The sequence below is a fragment of the Rhinolophus hipposideros genome, assembly GCF_964194185.1.
Source record: "Rhinolophus hipposideros genome assembly, chromosome: 5".
In the NCBI taxonomy this organism is placed as follows: Eukaryota; Metazoa; Chordata; class Mammalia; order Chiroptera; family Rhinolophidae; genus Rhinolophus; species Rhinolophus hipposideros.
The window spans coordinates 16238476-16256690 of record NC_138051.1 but is presented as its reverse complement, the minus strand read 5'-3'; positions in this window follow the sequence as shown (position 1 = coordinate 16256690).

The window sequence follows — 18215 nt, the reverse complement described above, 5'->3', positions numbered from 1 at the left end:
GCATCATTCATTCACCAAATATTCACTGAGCATCACCGAGTACTCATTGAGTGGAATTCTTAGGTCAAATCCCTGCCCTATGTACCAAAAGTAGATTTGTTTCCTGTTCACCAGTTTTCTGTTCAGATGAGGAGAACATACATAGGATGATAGCTGACCAGCCTAAACAGGGCAATGGACAGAACTGGAAGTAGAAGAATGCCAAGCACGTGGCCTGGAGTAAGGCATTAGAGGAAAATGCAGCTGAACTCACCTATGGACTCTGAGGACCTCACAATGATTGTACCATACAATCATTCATATTCATCATGTTCCTCTGAGTCATAAGAAAAAGTTACATCATAGACATTTTTAATCAGAACAGATCTGAGAGGTCATCATGTCCCATACATCCCAAATCACCACTGAAAATTAAGAGTTAGTTTCTCCTTATTGGCTGAAAGTGAAGTGAATGTCACGATTTGTAAGGCAGTTAGTTTACTTTCATTTTAGACAGCTCTGAGGGTGGTAAAAAGCTCCATATGTTTCACTGAAATCTGCCTCCCTGTTAATTTCTTCCCACAGGATGTTGCTGAAAGGATGGTATAAAACTACTATCTTCTCTTCAAAACTTGAAGCTTTATTTGGTTTTGGATAAGGGGTTAGGAGAATGTGTCTTTAGGAGCTTTCAGTCATAAGATCTCTGAGGTGCAAGGAAGTTTTTAAAACACGGAACAACCACAGTGATATCCCCATACGGGTATCCCATCACTTGTTTTACACCGGACTGCACATATGCCAAGCTACAGCCATGCCAGCCAGTTTCCACTGTAATGTGTCCTCTGAATATTTATGAATATAGTTCACAGTGATACTTTCCCTTTATGAGGATGCAAAACTGTTGTGCCAAAGTGACACACAGCCATTCTGAGGACCATCCTAAGATTCATCTTGTATAATTTATGAACACATAGACACATACAAAATCACAAGGCTCTTCCTAGAATAAAAGTGGAACTCACCTAGAGCCAGAATCTCCTTATGTGATGAGGGGGTGGTTAAAACCACCCTGAAGTTCTACTCTCAGTAGGAGAATGAGAGTAGAGAAGAATGAGGGTCAACTATGCAAATTGGTTATGATGGCCTACTACACTCAACTCTTTCCCAATTTTTCCTAATTCGATCAGCTTGAAGATTCTCTTCCTTATTTTTACTTATCCACATTCATGGAGTTTCTGACCAGTTTTGTGAAATGGATGTGTTTCACTCTTTGAAAGCCTTTCAGCATCCTATTGTCTCCTCCATATGTTGCAGGGCCCTTCGGCTACCTCTGGTGACTTAGAATGTCCCTCCCCTTGTAAACTGCCTCAGTACGCCAGGCTGCACCTTAGTCAGTTAGTCACCTAACTCGTACTTGTGTCTGTATAATGTGTCAAGCACTGACTGAGTGTAGAAGAGAAAACAAGAAAACTTAAATCCCTGTTTTCTCACAGGGCTTAATAGTCTAATGGCAAAGGCAGAAAAACAAGAAGGCAATTTTAAAGGGTGCATGATGGATATTATGTTTGAGGAAGTGAATGAGCTGCTATAGAGAAGGAAAAGTTACCTAGAAGTTGTTTTTAGAGGAAAAAGCTGAAACCTGAGGATTAGTCCTCCTAAGATCTCCAAGACTTACGTACAATTATCGTCACTGATGTTTATCTAGTATTCCTGTCTCATGTCAAAGGAGACATCACAAATCAATGAGGAAGGAAGAAGAAGACTGAGTACTCTAACTTATTACACCTAGACTGGCCTATGATAGCTTGATTCTATTAAGCATTTAGTTCAACTAACTGTGCTTGTTTAGATACCATACTCTGGCAGAGATTGCTAATTGTTCTTTTAACAAAACTTCTCCCCTCTGCTTTACATCTACATTTTAGCGGACTACATGGGCACCTTCTTAGAGACTACATTTTCCAGTTTCTCTTGCTATTAGGGGTGGTCATATTATAATGTTTAGGACAATGGGATGTGAAACAGAGTATTGTGTGAAATTTCTGGTCATAGTTTTAAAATAAAGATGTATCTTCCTCCCCTCCCCCACATCCTTTTCTTGCCCCCTTGCGTCAGGCTAGAGGAGGTAGATGGCATTGAGATAGCCCCAACCAGGTGGACAAGGGCAGCCCTGAGAGCTAATGGAATGCCACCACAGCAGAATCTGGGTCCCTAGATGACCTCTTGGAGCAGGATACCCTGTCTGTCCTTGACTGTTACAGCCACGGTATTTTAGGGTCTGTTAAAATCAAATAAAATGGAGACAAGACTTGAAAATCCCCCAACCAGATAAAACCATCAAAGCCAAATAAGCAAAACTAAATCTAGCTCATTTCATGAACATAAGTGAAACTAAGGCTATTTCTCGTAAATGCCTCTGATAATCATAAAAGAAATGTAAGACATCTTTCTAAAATAGTATAAGATAATCACTTTTAACCAATCTGCCTTCTGAAAACCCACATTGTAATAACCAATCATTCTAAAGGTTAAACAACTTCACTTTCACTTTATAAACCATCCTGTAAAGTCATGCCTCTGAACTTCATCTCAGCTTTGGAAGACTCCCAATTCGCAAACTCTTCTTTTGCACACAAGAAAAACTCTTACTAAATACTCTTACACTGATTTGGTTTTAATTTTTAATGTTTCTGGGTTTTTGACAGGTTTCTGTGATACAATATATTAGACTGTACCCTAACTAATACAAATAATTGACAGTCAACCTTCTGGTTTGATTGTTAATTGGCTTCCAATGTCGGTGCTCCAATAGAGAGAGAATTCACATTTTTCAGGACTTTTGTCCCTGTAAAAGCTGTTAAGCATTACTAACTAATAAATTGACATTATAATTACAATTTTATTTTCCAGGTAATTCTGCTTCTGGAGAAAGATAAGCTGATCTTGCAAACATGAGGGTTCTGGGTTCAGACCATCATTTTGTAAGCTTGGTTATTGTCAGTTCACCTCTGAGTACTCCTGAGGACAAAATTTAGTCTCTTATCCTGCAACACTGGACCAGACTGCTGGTCTACGGTTAAAAAAAAAGAAGAAAAGAAAACCAGTGAAGTTTTCTTTTAGGAGACAGCTAATCACCTTTAATTGACCGACAAGTTTAACTTCCCCATAGCTATTACGTATAAATGAGTAGCCATCATAAAGGCTATGATTTTGACTTATTTGGTTTTCTATGTAAATAAAGCAGAAATAAATAAGAGACAATGGTGTATTAGCAAAAATCTCCATTATAAATTTCTTTTCCATAACAAAAGAAAATGTTGAGCTTGGCCTGATTCTCTGAACTGCATGTTATTATTCTGTACACTCCAAATTTTGCAGTGTCATGATCTTTAGCTTCTTTTTTTTTCTTTGCCTTCTGGTTTTAACCTATTCCTTTTTTTGCTACCTCCCTATTGGGTAGGCTACAGGAAAAAGGGAGACGTTATTTATGTCAATTTTAAGTTATAATAAGGTAAAGAGTTTTATTTGGCAATAAAAGCTGGACAGCAGCTGGCAGCATAAATTCATTTTCAAATTGTCTTGGCAAACTATTGAATCCAGCCTCCACAACGAAACTTGTGCAGACCTCAAATGGCTGCTATGGGGGCCCACCGAAAATTTTGATATTCTAAATTAGACTTCTTAGGAGTCACATGCTGTGAGAGATTCATTTCATTTTGCAGTAAAACAATAGAGAGAAGGTGTATTGGAGTGTGGTGTTATTGACTACGTAGGGAGCCCAAACATATGGCAAACTAGAGTCTCTCTCTACTCCTATTACACTTAAGAACAAGACTTGATGAAATGATTGTTTTACTAAAGGAGCTCCATCAATCACTGTTCAGATGTTTAAATATTACAAATGGAGGCATTGCAGCTTACATTGTGTAGTTTCACCATCTGTCTCAACAAAGAACATTTGGGGATTTTTTATGTGCTGTGTAATCTTCCATTACAGGGGGTTTCCCACAGGACTATTATTTGCCTCTCAACTTAACTAAACTTCATAATCTTAATGATCCAGGAAAAGGATCTAGCAAAAGAAGTTGCATAACTAATTTTCTCAAATCAAAGGAACAGTTTTCAATATATAGCCCTGTTCTTACCATTTGGGGAAGCAAAGCAGAGGTATATTCGTTTCAGAAAAGCAAAAGTTCATTCAGAATGCCAAACCTTGATTACTTTATAGAGAATATTGTCAGTGCTTTCCTTGAAGTGTCAAGGGAGCAGGAGACAGACACTTGGAGAGTATGTCATTCAAAATCCAGTAGAATGAGCAGCACTGCCCAAGACTTGTTAGTTATTATTTATGTTACAATAAACAACAATAGAGCCCCATAGGAGTCTCCATATTCTGCAACAATATTCATCCATGGCTGAACTATTCATCCATGAACTCTGAACTAAAAGTGAACTCAAGTCAGCTATCCGTTATTGACTGAGTTAGACTTTATAATTTTATTTGCAAAACGTCAGTTGTCAAGTTGCTAAAGCCAATATTTAAGATTAAAATCTTGAAAAAGCTGTTTCTTTAAGATTAAAATCGTAAGAAGGTTGCTGAGAGCCTCACTGTGAACATACAATATGTTGTCTTTGTAAGAAAGCTTCACTTTGTTAACACAAGGATATCACACAAAAGGCTTGTGAAAAATAACAGATTTCCCAGACCACTGGGAAGGTGGGAGGCATTTCAAACAACTGGACTGCAGGAAGTTGTCGATATATTTCTCAAGGGATTCTTTGAAGAACTGAAAACCTATTATAAAAGTGAACCAGTCTCATTGTAGTCATCAAAATCCCGTCATTCTATCAATTTGAATGCTAGAAATTGCTTTTAGTTAAAAACAAAAAGTGGAAGCATAAACATTGTATTCAAACTAACTGTACTCAAACTTTAATTTGCCTGGTGAGTTGTACCCACAGTTAAAACTTCTCTGAATGTAGAGGTAAAAGAAAAGTTTAAATAAGTAGAATTTACAAATTTTCCCACTTCCAAGAAAAGGACCTTTACAAGAAAAGAAAGAAAAACAAAGCTTCTTAACTAACAATCAATATTCAGGCACTTCTAGAGTGTGATTTCCTGCTAAAAGAAACAGAAAGCTCACATGCTTCAGAGAAAGAAAAGCGGAAACTATATGCCTGTTATATGTCAGGCAGTGTGCTCAGTAAACACTTTACATAATTATTTCATTTAATTCTCAGAACAATTCTATGAGGAAAAATTATCACCACTTCTGAAATTAAAATGATAAGAACTGAGACTCAAAACCAAGTCTAGATGATTCTAAAATCCATGTTTTTTCTACTATACTATAAACTGAATGTCAGTAGATAGTGGCTGGATAGTAAAAATGACTTCATAAAATTTTATTTAAAAAGTTAATATGGCAGAACCCTACAAAAACCATGCATTTCAGCAAGATGGAGGTTAAACACAATTTAACTCAATTTGCAGCCATACCCATTGTTTTATTTGGTCTCCAATCCCTATTTCTTTTTTCTCTCCTGCCCTCCCACAGGCTGACTGACCCTCCAGGCCAGCTCAAACCTACACTCATTCCTAGGACTAGGCCTGACCTTAGTTGGGACAGATTTCAAGAAGGTAGACACAAATCTGTGTATGGTAGATAGAATAACGCACTCCTTCAAAATTGTCCAAATCCTAATCTCTAGAACCTGTGAATATATCACCTCATAGGGCAAAACGGACATTGTAGATGAGATTAAGGATTGTGAAATGGGAGGATTATCCTGGATTATCCAAGTGAGCCCAATGAAATAAGGATCCTTATTGAAGCTAGGAAACACAAGGAAAGAGATTCTTCTCTACCATCTGCAGGAGTAATAAAGCCCTGCCTTAATTTTAGAACTTCTGACCTCTAGAACTGTAAGATGACATGTTTGTGTTGTTTTAAGGTACTGAGTTAGTGGTGATTTTTGTTGCAGAAGCAACAGGAAACAACTACACTGGGTTCTTGCCTCAACTCTCCTCTGCTAATTTTGGCTCTGATTCTGTGTTCCAGATATGCTGAACAGCTCTTATTTTGGTCCCTGTGTCTGAGTCTGCCTTGCTGAATATCCCAGATCTTAGTCTTTCCAGAGATCTCTTCTATGTCCAAGTGATTTAAAAAACAAGTGCAGCTAGAAAATGGGAAGTGCTTAGAGTTTTATTACCCGTTTCCCAATGAATAAGCATAAAAGCAAAAGTAAATCATTGCTCTATATGTTTTGTTAAGGACAATCTTAAGTAAAACAAGCTTTGTTTCGTAAGATGTATTGAATTGTTGTTATTTAGTTGAAAGTATAATGTGCCTAAACATAGGTATGGAGTAAACTGAAACACAAAGTCCCGCCTGGTATGCCTAACACTTTAGAGCTGGGCTTCAATTTGGAATTTGAGCTAAAGCTATTTCCACCTAAAAGATTTTTTCAGGCCAACAGCCTAATTCTGAATGTCTTGCGTTTTAGCTATACTGTTTTTTATTTTGAGGTTTGTATTTTTATTTACTTTTTATCACTGCAAAGTATTGCACTAGATAGCTTGAATTTTGCCTATCTACTGTTTTCCCAATTATAAATCATTTCCACTCAGACAATGCTCACCTCCCCCCAACTCCCTTTTCTTTTATGGAAATAGTGGGAACATTATCTCCTTAACTGCTCTGTAAATCATAGTACAGTATTGATTTATATAGGTCAAGAGAGGAAATGTGATTTATCTGTAATTTTGCTAGGTCCATTATTGGTGTCTATCTCAGACAGTTTTGACGATAAAATGAATATCTACTTTAATAAATTATTTATTTATAACCAGAATATATTGTAATTTAGTCTTCTGACTTGGCTGCTTGAGCAGAGTGGCAGATGCTCTCCTGAGGTTTATTTTTGTCTTAGGAACAAAATGATTTCAAGCTCCAGCAGAAAATACAGTTTACTAACTCACTTACCTGGCAAGTCTGGGGGCTTTCAAATTGGCTGAATCCCAGGTCTTAAACCACGGTGTTGGGCTTCTTTTTCCCTCTCTCCAGCTCCTAGGTCTGTTCCCACTGTGTGCTGACTTCATCTTTTTGTCCTACAGATGAGCATCTTCTGGGGAAAGTGGCTGCTGACTGTCTCTCATTCACACACCACCCCCTTCTCTGCTCACCCTCTGTAGTTAGCAGTCTAAAGGGAAGGAAATGCCTTTCAACTTCTTTTCGCCAGTGTCCTTATATCAACTCCAGAGAAGAACTCTGGTCCCACTAGCCTACATGGTCACTTCTAGAGTAATTAGTGGTTCTAGGAAAATGGGATATTGTGGTTGGATAAGATAGACCTTTATCAATGCCAATCTTTTGGCTAGAATGAAGTGATGAGATATGATCAAAGCAACTACATTAATGGGATAGGGGCAGGAGGGTAGTGGCAAGTCCCTGAAAGAATGTATGGTAGCCAGCACATTCTTAAAAGACTTATATCTGTGTGTGTGTGTGTGTGTGTGTGTGTGCATTGAGCTAAACACAATACTTGACCAGTAGTACTGTGCGATAAATGTTTAGATTGAATTAAATTGAATTGCATTACAGTTTAATATTCATGATTACATTAGCATCATTATAGTATAGTGCAAGGGTCAAAAGCATTGCTCTAGGGTGAACTGACTGGGTTTACATCTTGTCTCTGTCTCAGTTTCCTCATTTGTAGGAAGGCAATAATAATAGTGCCTGTAAGTTAGGGTCCTTTGCCCAGGGCAGTCAATATCATTAAAGCACTTAACACTATCTGTGCCATATAGAAAACACTCAGAAGAATGGTACACATTATATTTGTATACTTTCATTGTGTGTGTCCATGTATATAAATATATATAAGCACAGAGATTTTCACTTATAGGTATGTATATACATATACTTATATGTGTATGTGTATGTATATACTTATACACATATATTTGAGTGTTAAAAAAACACATATGTTATTTGTAATCACTCAAAAGTCCTTTTCATTTCCTAATAAAATATCAGACTCTGTTAGATTCTGTGGATACCAAGATGATAAAGGTATGTCCCTTGCCCTCAAGGAACATGTTAATATATGTCTTATGAATCACACACACACACACACACACACACACACACACACACACATCAAGCTAGAAATCATTCTCAGAAAATGATTGCACTTTTCATATCTTGTTTCTTTTTTCAAAACTGCTTTTTTTTAGATAGAAATATTTCTAAAGCATTTTTCATATTTTTCTGCTCTTAGAGTATAGGTTCTGAGTATGAGGCATAAAGTAACCATTTTCCAGTTTATCCATATAAAATATTTCTTCTTGTTTTCTGATTGAAATAGCATTGACTATACTGTTCTCCCAACACACACACACACACACACACACAACACATGCGTGCACATATACATACTATGTGCAATACATGCAAAATTTGGTAATTATTTTCTACAATAAAAGTCTCCATCATCAGAAATTTAGTTATGTCTGTATTAGGTTGCTGGACAGAAATCCCTCACTCTGGTGAAAGTTAGAGAGTGTCAAGCATACAAAAAGGAGAATCACACAGAGCCATATGTTTGTACAAAATTCCGGGTCATGAAAGGGTGCATTCACTATGGCTGCTGTCTCTTAAAACCAGGGTGGAATTTTAGGTATGGATAGCACAGAGCTATGACAGTGTCGCTGAGCTAAGACTCCTTTCTCCTTTGCATGTCCTTGTTCTTTCCTTCTTCTAGTTTTTACACAGCATTTCTCTCATCTTTATGAGCTCATTCATGAATAAACTTTATAGCATTTCATATATAGACAAATTGAAAGAAATTACTTCTAACAATGCAAGTCAATGTTTTCACAGTGAGAGAATCAACTGGAAAATCTTATTTATAGAAACATATTGACTTGGCTACTAAAAACAATAATGCCTGGATGGGTGGGTAAAGCCATCTGTTAATCTTTTATGCAACTCCCACCCCAGATTGGGGTTCCTTGCAGTGGATGGTGCCTATTCCTTCCTAGCTTTCACCTGCACAAAGCTCAACCCTCCTAATGAGAATAACAAGAGAGGGAGGAGTGGAGTGTGGAAATCTAGTCACTGACCCTCCACTGACTTGGAGATGTTTGGTGGTCTCACCCCTGGTCTATTTTTAGTTTCTTTATCTAAAAATTTCAATCATTTGAGCAATCTCAATTTTATGATTCTAGATCAGTTGTAAAATTTCAAGAGCTATAGGAAAGAAATGTTTCTGTTTCAATTGCCTTCATTGTTATTTTCTTCCCTGACTTTCTGCCTTGCAAACTTTTTTAATTGATTTTTTAAATTATGGGGCTAGAATCCTTTTTATACACCTTGATGGTTTTTTCATGTTGTTCTCTTTTTTGCATGTCTTTCTATACTTGTCAACCAGTGTGGTTTTTTTTTTTAAATATACTTTTTGGATAATTATCTGCATAATCTATAAACTTATTATTATTTTTTTTATTTGATATTGCCTACAGACATTTTGAACCACATATACAAGACCCAAGCATTGCTGTTTTGGATTTCACAAACAGACTCATTGTTTCCACCCCAAATTTTCAAATTTATTTTTAATAAAATATTTCCATATTAATTGTAATATTTGCTTGTTAATTGTAACCCATGGTCAACTATTCCTTGATTTAGAATGAACCAAACCACAACAATCACAGGCCAAATTCTAATAATGGGAAGAACAACAACAAAAATCACATATATTGATTTTTTTAGGCAGGCAAGGTACCATTAAATACCGTTAAATAAATTTTCCCTCTAGCTTGAAAATGTCACCTTGTTGACCTGAAAGAGTTTCTGTAACGCTGGAAGAAAAACAATTTATTCTAAACATGTGGAAATAAGAAGGCCAGTATAACTTAAAATAACTTAAAATAAGGTCAAATGTAAGTTCACCTGAGGATGAGTGGATGCCCTCATGGATCTGAGTCCGAATTGTTATTCTTCAGTTTCTCACTAATGAATAAGTATGGAAAACAAATGAATGAGTTCTTCCAAAATAACTTAAATGAAGGTAACTGAGGGCATGAGCTTGCCTATAGGCAAAAGCGCTGACCTATCCAACTTTTAACTCAAAGCCTTATTATGATTTTCTAATGATCCTTTAGTAACCTTAAAATGTTAATGTAACTTCCAAAAATACCTGACTGTCTTCCTATGATTGATAACCTGGTTCAGTAAGTCTGACCTTTCTGTATGAGCATATGAAACTTACCCTTTTATGAGCTATTTATACACACAAACCAAAGTAGTGAAATTATCCTAACTTTTTATCAGTAAAAAATGCGCTGCATCAACTCCTCCTCTCAACCCTAAATGTCAATAAAGACTTTAGTTAGTAAATATTTTCATTATAAAATTGAATTCCATTGATCTTTTTGCATAATTCATTTAATATTAAAATTCATAAATTGAGTCTACATGTTGCAGTACCAGTAACAAAAGAACAGAACTAATTCTCTGATTGCTATTGCCATATATACAAAGACACCAAGAACTACGATTTGCTTAAAATGTATGAATCCTATTCATTCCCCATTGGTATTTGCAAAGAAACAGCTAAATTATTTGGCAACCTCTCATGGGGTTTCCTCTTTCTTCACTACCAACTATTACAGTACATTATTCTTCAACTTTGTTCACTTTTCATTTTCAGCTTTATTTAATAAATCTTAAAAAGGGTCATTAGTTTTCTAATGCATTCCAGATGAAAATTGTAGTGTAATTATTTGCACTTTCAAATTTGTCTGGCTTCAGCTTTCTTCATCTTTATAATTTGGTACTTTCTAATGAAATTTTAATTATGCATAAAATTAATATGAGGCAATTTATATTACCACTGGGTGTCGACTGGTTGTCTGGTGATAAATAAAAGGCTGGATCCTTGATGGGTTATTTTATCACAGGAAAAATAATTAAATGGTCATTTCATCATTATAGAGGACAAATTATTGAAGTGTTGCTTTTACACAAAATTATTTTGTTCAACTATTAATATTTGAAAATGAAAAGCAGAAAGAGTTGTGTATAGAGAGTTGGGGTGGGCAACCAGTCCCTAGGCTTTGTGCATCAAATATCCAGTCAGCTAAACAGCCTTTGTGTGGGTGTAGGACTTAAAATATGAGGAGCTATATATTGTACAAGAAAGGATTACAAGTACACAACATCTGCACACTGGGGGGTTGTGCGTAAGTGCTGACACAACATCAATACACACACGTACAGGAGAAGCCTGTTAGGCTGAATTAGGTAAAAGGAAGAAAAATGTTTATCTCTCTAGAATTTCCAGACTGTGACAAAAAAAGAGAGGTCTACGTCCACTGGGGTATGAACACGGTGGTGAGCTGCAGTGTCACCACGTCTGTCCTAGAATCAGTGTTTGCATTGGATTCAAATACAAGACGTAATACTTTTGCTTTCCTTTTATTTTCTTATTATGGGTTTTCTAGACATAGAAGATGGAATTTAAGCCCCACAAATCTGAAAGATACCATTTCAATTTTTAAACATTTTGCCATATGTGCAAGCATATGTATGTATCATCCATTCTGATTGAACCTCTTTAAAGAAAAAGGTAATTTGAGAAACACAATGTTAAATCAAACCTCTATCACTTGTTTTAAATTTTGGTACCTAGTCCAGAGTGTCATTAATTTATTCATTCATGCACTAAATACATATTAACCACTTACTAAATATCAGGCATGCTTAGTAGGTTTCGATTTCTTTATTTCATTTGATTAAACTAACAATGAGCCAGCGAGTTAGGAATTCATGTTCTCATGTTAACCGAGCATAGAAACTCTTAGCCCATCTGTGATAGCATAAAAACTTAAAAGCTCAGTTGGCATTTATTTTTTACTTGGAGGAGGGCATTAGATAGTTCAGAAGCTTACCTCAACCCCCAGTTTTTGAAATATGTAAAAGAAAGAACATCTCAATGAAAAAACACCTACAATAGTAATGGAGGAGGATAAAGTAACATATTTGGTAAAAAAGCATTCTCCGACAGATAACAAAATGTCTGCTGAAATTTTTCTTTCTCCAAGTCATTAATCCTCAAGTTACTGCCTCTGCTGGGTTGTTTTTATTCTGCATCCACTCCCCACCACCTGGTTGATCATCCCAGGCCTTTTTGGTGGAGACACAGGCATGGCATGTAGGCTGTGAGGTCACTGATGGAGAAGAAAGGATTGGTTCCTCTGATCGCTGCTGGAGTAGATCTGAAATTCTCACCCAGACAATCCTTTTCCAGCCCTTCACTCAATCTCTTCCTCCTTGACTTTTCTCAATCCACAGAAGGTGGCATCAGCCCTGTCTGCCTTTATACATAGTTTCTGAAACTAGACTTTGGAGACATTTTCCCCATTCCAGGCCATTCTGGAAATTGTTGCTAACCTAATTTTATTTGAATAAAATTATTGATGGAATAGGGAGAGGAGACGTTGCCTTTCCAATACATTTCCCCAGAAATTTCTAAGTCCTCCTCATCTTTGGGGACCAAGAGGGTGGGGGACGGTGCACACGTCATAGTAATGGGGTGACAGTTTCACCTGATGTGTTTTATTCTATTTTAAGCTTTTCTGGCCTAGGCAGAAAGTTAGTCATTTTTGTTTGTCTAAGCCAGTATACAGGAGGAGTTTGGGCCTCTATATTTATTTAGAGCTCTTTATTTTGGATATAAGGTCGAGAGCTCCCCAATTAGTACTTGTGGATCTTTTACCAATGGTTGCTTAGGGAATCTTAAAAACAAACAAACAACAACAACAAAAAAGCCAGAGAAATTAGTAGAAACACACACACACACACACACACACACACACACACACAAATACACACACCCATCAAGTGGGTGAGGTATAATAAAATAACAAAATTCCAAGAATGTAAGAAATCCCAGGAAAGAGAGAAAGCATTTCTTATGTGTATAGGAGCGAAGATCATCTCTGTTCCTGGGAGTTTACACGGAGTGGGAATAAAGGTTTGGGGAGAAGAGGAGGCTGAGAAGCATATACGTATTACTGGTGAATGCTTTATCAGTAGTCTGTTACGAATTAACTGCATGTCCCTGGAAAGTCACTGTCGTGGTCTCAGTTTTCTTGTTTGTAAAATGATTATGTGACCTTGAAGATTTCTCCTAGCCTTGGTAATAATAAAAATAATATAACTCATACTAGTAGTTATTATTTACTCAGGAGCTACTGTATTATTTGAAATAGTTCTCTCAAGCAGCAATCATTATCCTGATTAACAGATGAAGAGATTGTGGTTCAGAGATGTTCAGTGCTTATTCAGTCCTAAATTTTATATTTTAACAAGATGCAAAAAAGTTAAGAGAAATGCATAACAACTAATAATTACCAATCCATGAATTATTTCTATATTTAAAATGTGTTGCCTAATCTTATTTTAATAATCATTTATTTATGAGCCTATTATTCAGCAAACATTAAAGTAGTGTGGTGTAAAGTTCTAGACTGGGGACAAGGAAACCTTTGGGTTTTCGCTGGGCAGGTCACTCCATTTCTGTGGGCCATTTTCATCAACTCTCAGTAAGACGAGAATTTCTAAATACAGACTAAATACAGACTAAATACATCTTTGTCTAAATACAGACAAAGATGGAGTTTGTGAAACTCAAGATATCATATGAGAAATTATAAAAGTTTGTGTATGTTTTGTGTAGATAGATCTGCTATTCTGAGGAGAGGGCCCAAAACTTTCACCAATGTCTTGCACAGTAATTTTTAATCAATAAACGTTGAGCACCACTATTCCAGATGATCTTGAAGAAACTTTCCTTCTCTGCCTTGGGTGTTTAGGAATGCAGCTTGATTGTCTTGGTTCTCCATGCTTTGCTTTCTATTTGTGATTCCTATTCTGAGGGATATGTTATTTGTTTTGTTTTGCTTTGTTTTTCCAACTCCCTGTCTACAATGGCCCACCTGGGGGGGCACGATTATCTGGTATTTCAGAAACATTCTTCTAAATCCTTCCATTGACACTCTTTAAAATCTACCTGAATTTTATCACAAAGACCTCAGACTGAAGATGTAAACAAGAACATATTAAATATCAAGTCTCCTAAAGGGACGGTACACCCAACTCAAACAACCTGGTCCTTGCTTCACAACGTAAGGATGAACCAGTCTGAAGAAACTGGTTATAGGAATCATGTGTGAAGCACAGTACCAACTCCCATTTTCTAAAAAGACATATCGATGAATAAAACTCCCAAAATGGGAGAGTAGCATACCTAGCATATTGACAATTAGAGGAGATCATTTTTTAACAAACACTCCTCTATATCATTTTCAGTAATAATTATGAAATGAAAAATAATAATAATAATAGCCAGAAAATAAATATTCATTACAGAAAATAATCATTAAATATTAAGTCTAACAAAGAAAAAGAAATAAGTAATAGGTTAATGCTATTTAATTACATTAATGTCTATTTTGAAAGGAAAAGGGAGAGGCTCAAGAAGAAAAAAAACACTCCCAGGTGAAATCCTAAGACAATGGTTTGTGTGTGGAATGATAGGATTGAAAAAAAAAATGTTCTATTTCTTCAGCTTTACAACCACTGTAATACATACATTGCTCATTTCCAACTACTGTTTAAGTGGAGAAATAAGCAGTATTATACCACAAGGGCTGGAGACACGGACTGAGCCTGAAGCAAGTCTGAATAATTCTGATCTCTGACAAACTTACTCTTGTATTGAAAATGTATGGCTGATTTTCGGAGGAGAAGTGTATGATTGGGAGTCCACTGAATTAACTTCCGTGTTTTTATTAAGTGACAGTTTTTATTAAATGATAAGTAATAGAAATAATAAAAATGTGCTAATTTGAACTTTACAAATATGAGTATACGCACATATTAGTAAATTGAAACTATAACAATTGTTTAAACACAAACCAACACAGTGTTTTTTTCCCTGCAGAGTATTTTATGACTGATAATGCTTAGCATTGATGGGGCATGGTGATAATAAAAAACAGACCAGTCTTTTGTTGTCTTTATTATTTTTAAATTTACTACAGTAAGTGCACCCTTTTAGTGCCTATAACCAGCATGGACTGATGCCTGCCATTGATATGCCATGAGGGTAAGAGGAAGAAATTACTTTCAGTTCTTTATAATAAATTACATTTACCTTAAAAATAGACATATTACCAATTATGATACCAGACTGCCTTTTGTGCTGGCTTTATAAAGGCTTTTCCAGAAGGAGGATCTATGGAAAGCATTTGACTTGCTTCCAATGAATATATATGGTGAATGCCCTAGATGTTTGACTGGCTGATTCTGTAGCAGACAATCAATTCCTTCTGTTTAGGAAGGTGTCTGATGAAAGTCACAAACACTGTCCCTATAGCTTCTCAAAGCCACGACATTTCAAGCAGTAGCCAGAAAATCATCCCCCATTAGGTAGAGTTAAAATGAAAACGTATGCTGTGTTGAGCACTGTCTTCCGTTCCACTGAGTTAACTGAATGAAGGCGATTAGGTGAGAAGACGCAGAAGGGGAACAATGTAGGCAGTAGAGTTGAAAGACAGCGCTGAATAGCTGCATTAATGGAAACTACAATCCAGCATTAGTTGGATTTTCATTAAGTATGTGGTTAGTACTTTAGTGTTGCTCCAGCGTTTAAACCAAAAGATATTACTATGAATGGTGCTGAGATAGTTTTGCCTCCGCCCACAACAATCTCTCCTGCAAAACAGAATTTTTATCACTGCATTAGTGACCAGAACATAGCTCCTATCCCGACACCTTGTAAAAAAAACCTTTTCAAACTTTTGCTTGAAGTAGGTTAATAACTGAAGTCTTTGTGGGTTTGGGGAGTCTGCACTGCTCAGATGCTTGCTCGTTTTTTTTGTTATGGACATCTAGCAGAAATATATCCTAAAATATGTGGAATATTTTAATAGTTTCAATTAATTAGACTTGTATAATCAAGAGATAATACATTTTGTCTATGTGAATTTGAAATATAGAATGCACCAAGTCTTTCTTCTTGTGAGAGGTTTTGTTGTAAGATGGTCTATTTTTGTCTGCAGAAAATATGAGTTACATCCAAAAGGGTATCCAAAAGCAAAGAATTTTGGGTATATCTCGAGTTTTGGGGCCTTTTTTTTTTTTTTTTAAGGCTAGCAAGTTTTCTTTCCCTCTAGTGTTATTCATAGCCTTCAATATGCTAATTTGCATTCAATATGCTAATTGCATCCAAGAGGGGGATAGGTATGATGTGTTTCCAAATTGAATACAGAATTTCTTGTTTTTAATAAAATATCTTTTGAAACTTAGCATTCCACAGAACCTGCTTGGAGAAATTCCTGTCTGTCTTCACTAGGTCTCAAGTGGAAACCAGGGGAAAGTGGCATGTTTCTGCCCCTGAGCTCTCTCTTGTCCCCCTCTATCAGATTCCAAACTTCTGCTTAGAAGCTTGGGTCCCACATTTTCCTGAGACCAGTAAGGATGACCACCAGTCTTAGAGACCATCTCTAAGATGTTCCCGGAGGAAATGTGATGCCAAGGGAAGAACAGGAGCTTGAAATAACATTTGAATACCTTCATTGGTATTTGTCACATTATAGATACCTCGTAAATGTCAGTTCAGTCCCCTCCCCAATTATCTGTTTGAAAAATAAAGATTTCTTTATGTTGAATTTGCTTCAAGCAGAGTAGATATTGAGTATAATCCTAAAACTGCACTAACTGCTATTTGTTATTCAGTGTTAGATGACAATATATTAAAATGATTTGGTAATAAGACACTCTCATTTACAAGGCAAAAGCAATCAGTGGACATACATTAGCCAATAATATTCATGAAATCTGTCAGCACTAGCTAAAGGGAGTGACTCCCAAGGGAGATTTTGAAATAACAGGTGACAGTTTGACTTAGTCCGTATAGTCTTGCATGGTACAGTTATTCAAAATCAATGTGAAGCTAAGACATTTATAAGAAAAGTCATGTTATCCAAAAATCATAATAAATGACTTACTTGATTTGATGCAAGTACATTATGTTTCTAGCTTTTATTCCAAATCCACACTGTGGAATTTTGATGTGCATGGCATTTGGATCTGTTGCAAACTTTAAGGTGTATGCCCTATGATCACTAGCATAGGACAGAATGTGGGAAATGTCAGGAGGGAAGGAAGTTACGTCCATTGTATATTTGCTCTATACAAGGGTGTAATGACAAGTGTGGAAAAGAAAAGGGGAACACACGCTAGAATTGGGCTAATTTATTTATTTATTTAATATCTAATGAATTTATTTAGCAATATGTAAGAGCAAAAGACAAAGGCATTTAATAGAATATGCTAATGTCAGAAAGTAAAGGTGGTTAAGACTAAACTATATACATTGATAACAATGTCATGTCAAAGGAGTACACATACACATAAGTTTAAGAGATCCCAACATATGTTTACTATTGATCAAAAATCACTTGGCTAAATACACAAATAACATCAGTAAGGAGTATCCAAAAGTAGTAATAAGTTCTATAGGCTTTTACAGTAGATGTGAAAAGCTCACCAAACTGGGGGAGAACAACACTGAAAAGTCATAAATCAAAACCTTGTCACGTCTGTAGCTGAGAGAAACTCAGGTGTCTCCCACACCGCTGCTTGCTAGTTCCTAAGAATGCTGCTGTTGTCTTTGTTGTTGTGGTTATTAGAAGTCAAGGCATCTTCTGATGTTATAAGCTACAAGCTGCATATAAGTTTTTGAGGTGTTAACAATTTGAAGAATGTTGCTGTTGTTAAGACGTAAGATTTTCACTGATATATCCCCTCGCGCGAGGGAAGTAAGAGAAAAAATAAACATGTGGGATTACATCAAACTAAAAAGTTTTTTCACAGCAAAGGAAACCATCAATAAAACAAAAAGGGATCCTACTGAATGGGAAAAGATATTTGCTAATGATATATCTGATAAGGGATTAATATCACAAATCTATAAAAAACTTACTCAACTCAACTCCAAAAAAACAAACAACCCAATTAAAAAATGGGCAGAGGACTTGAGGAGACATTTTTCTAAAAAGGACATACAGAAGGCAAGAAAGCATATGAAGAAATGCTCAACCTCACTAACCATCAGAGAAATGCAAATAAAAACCACAATGAGATACCACCTCACTC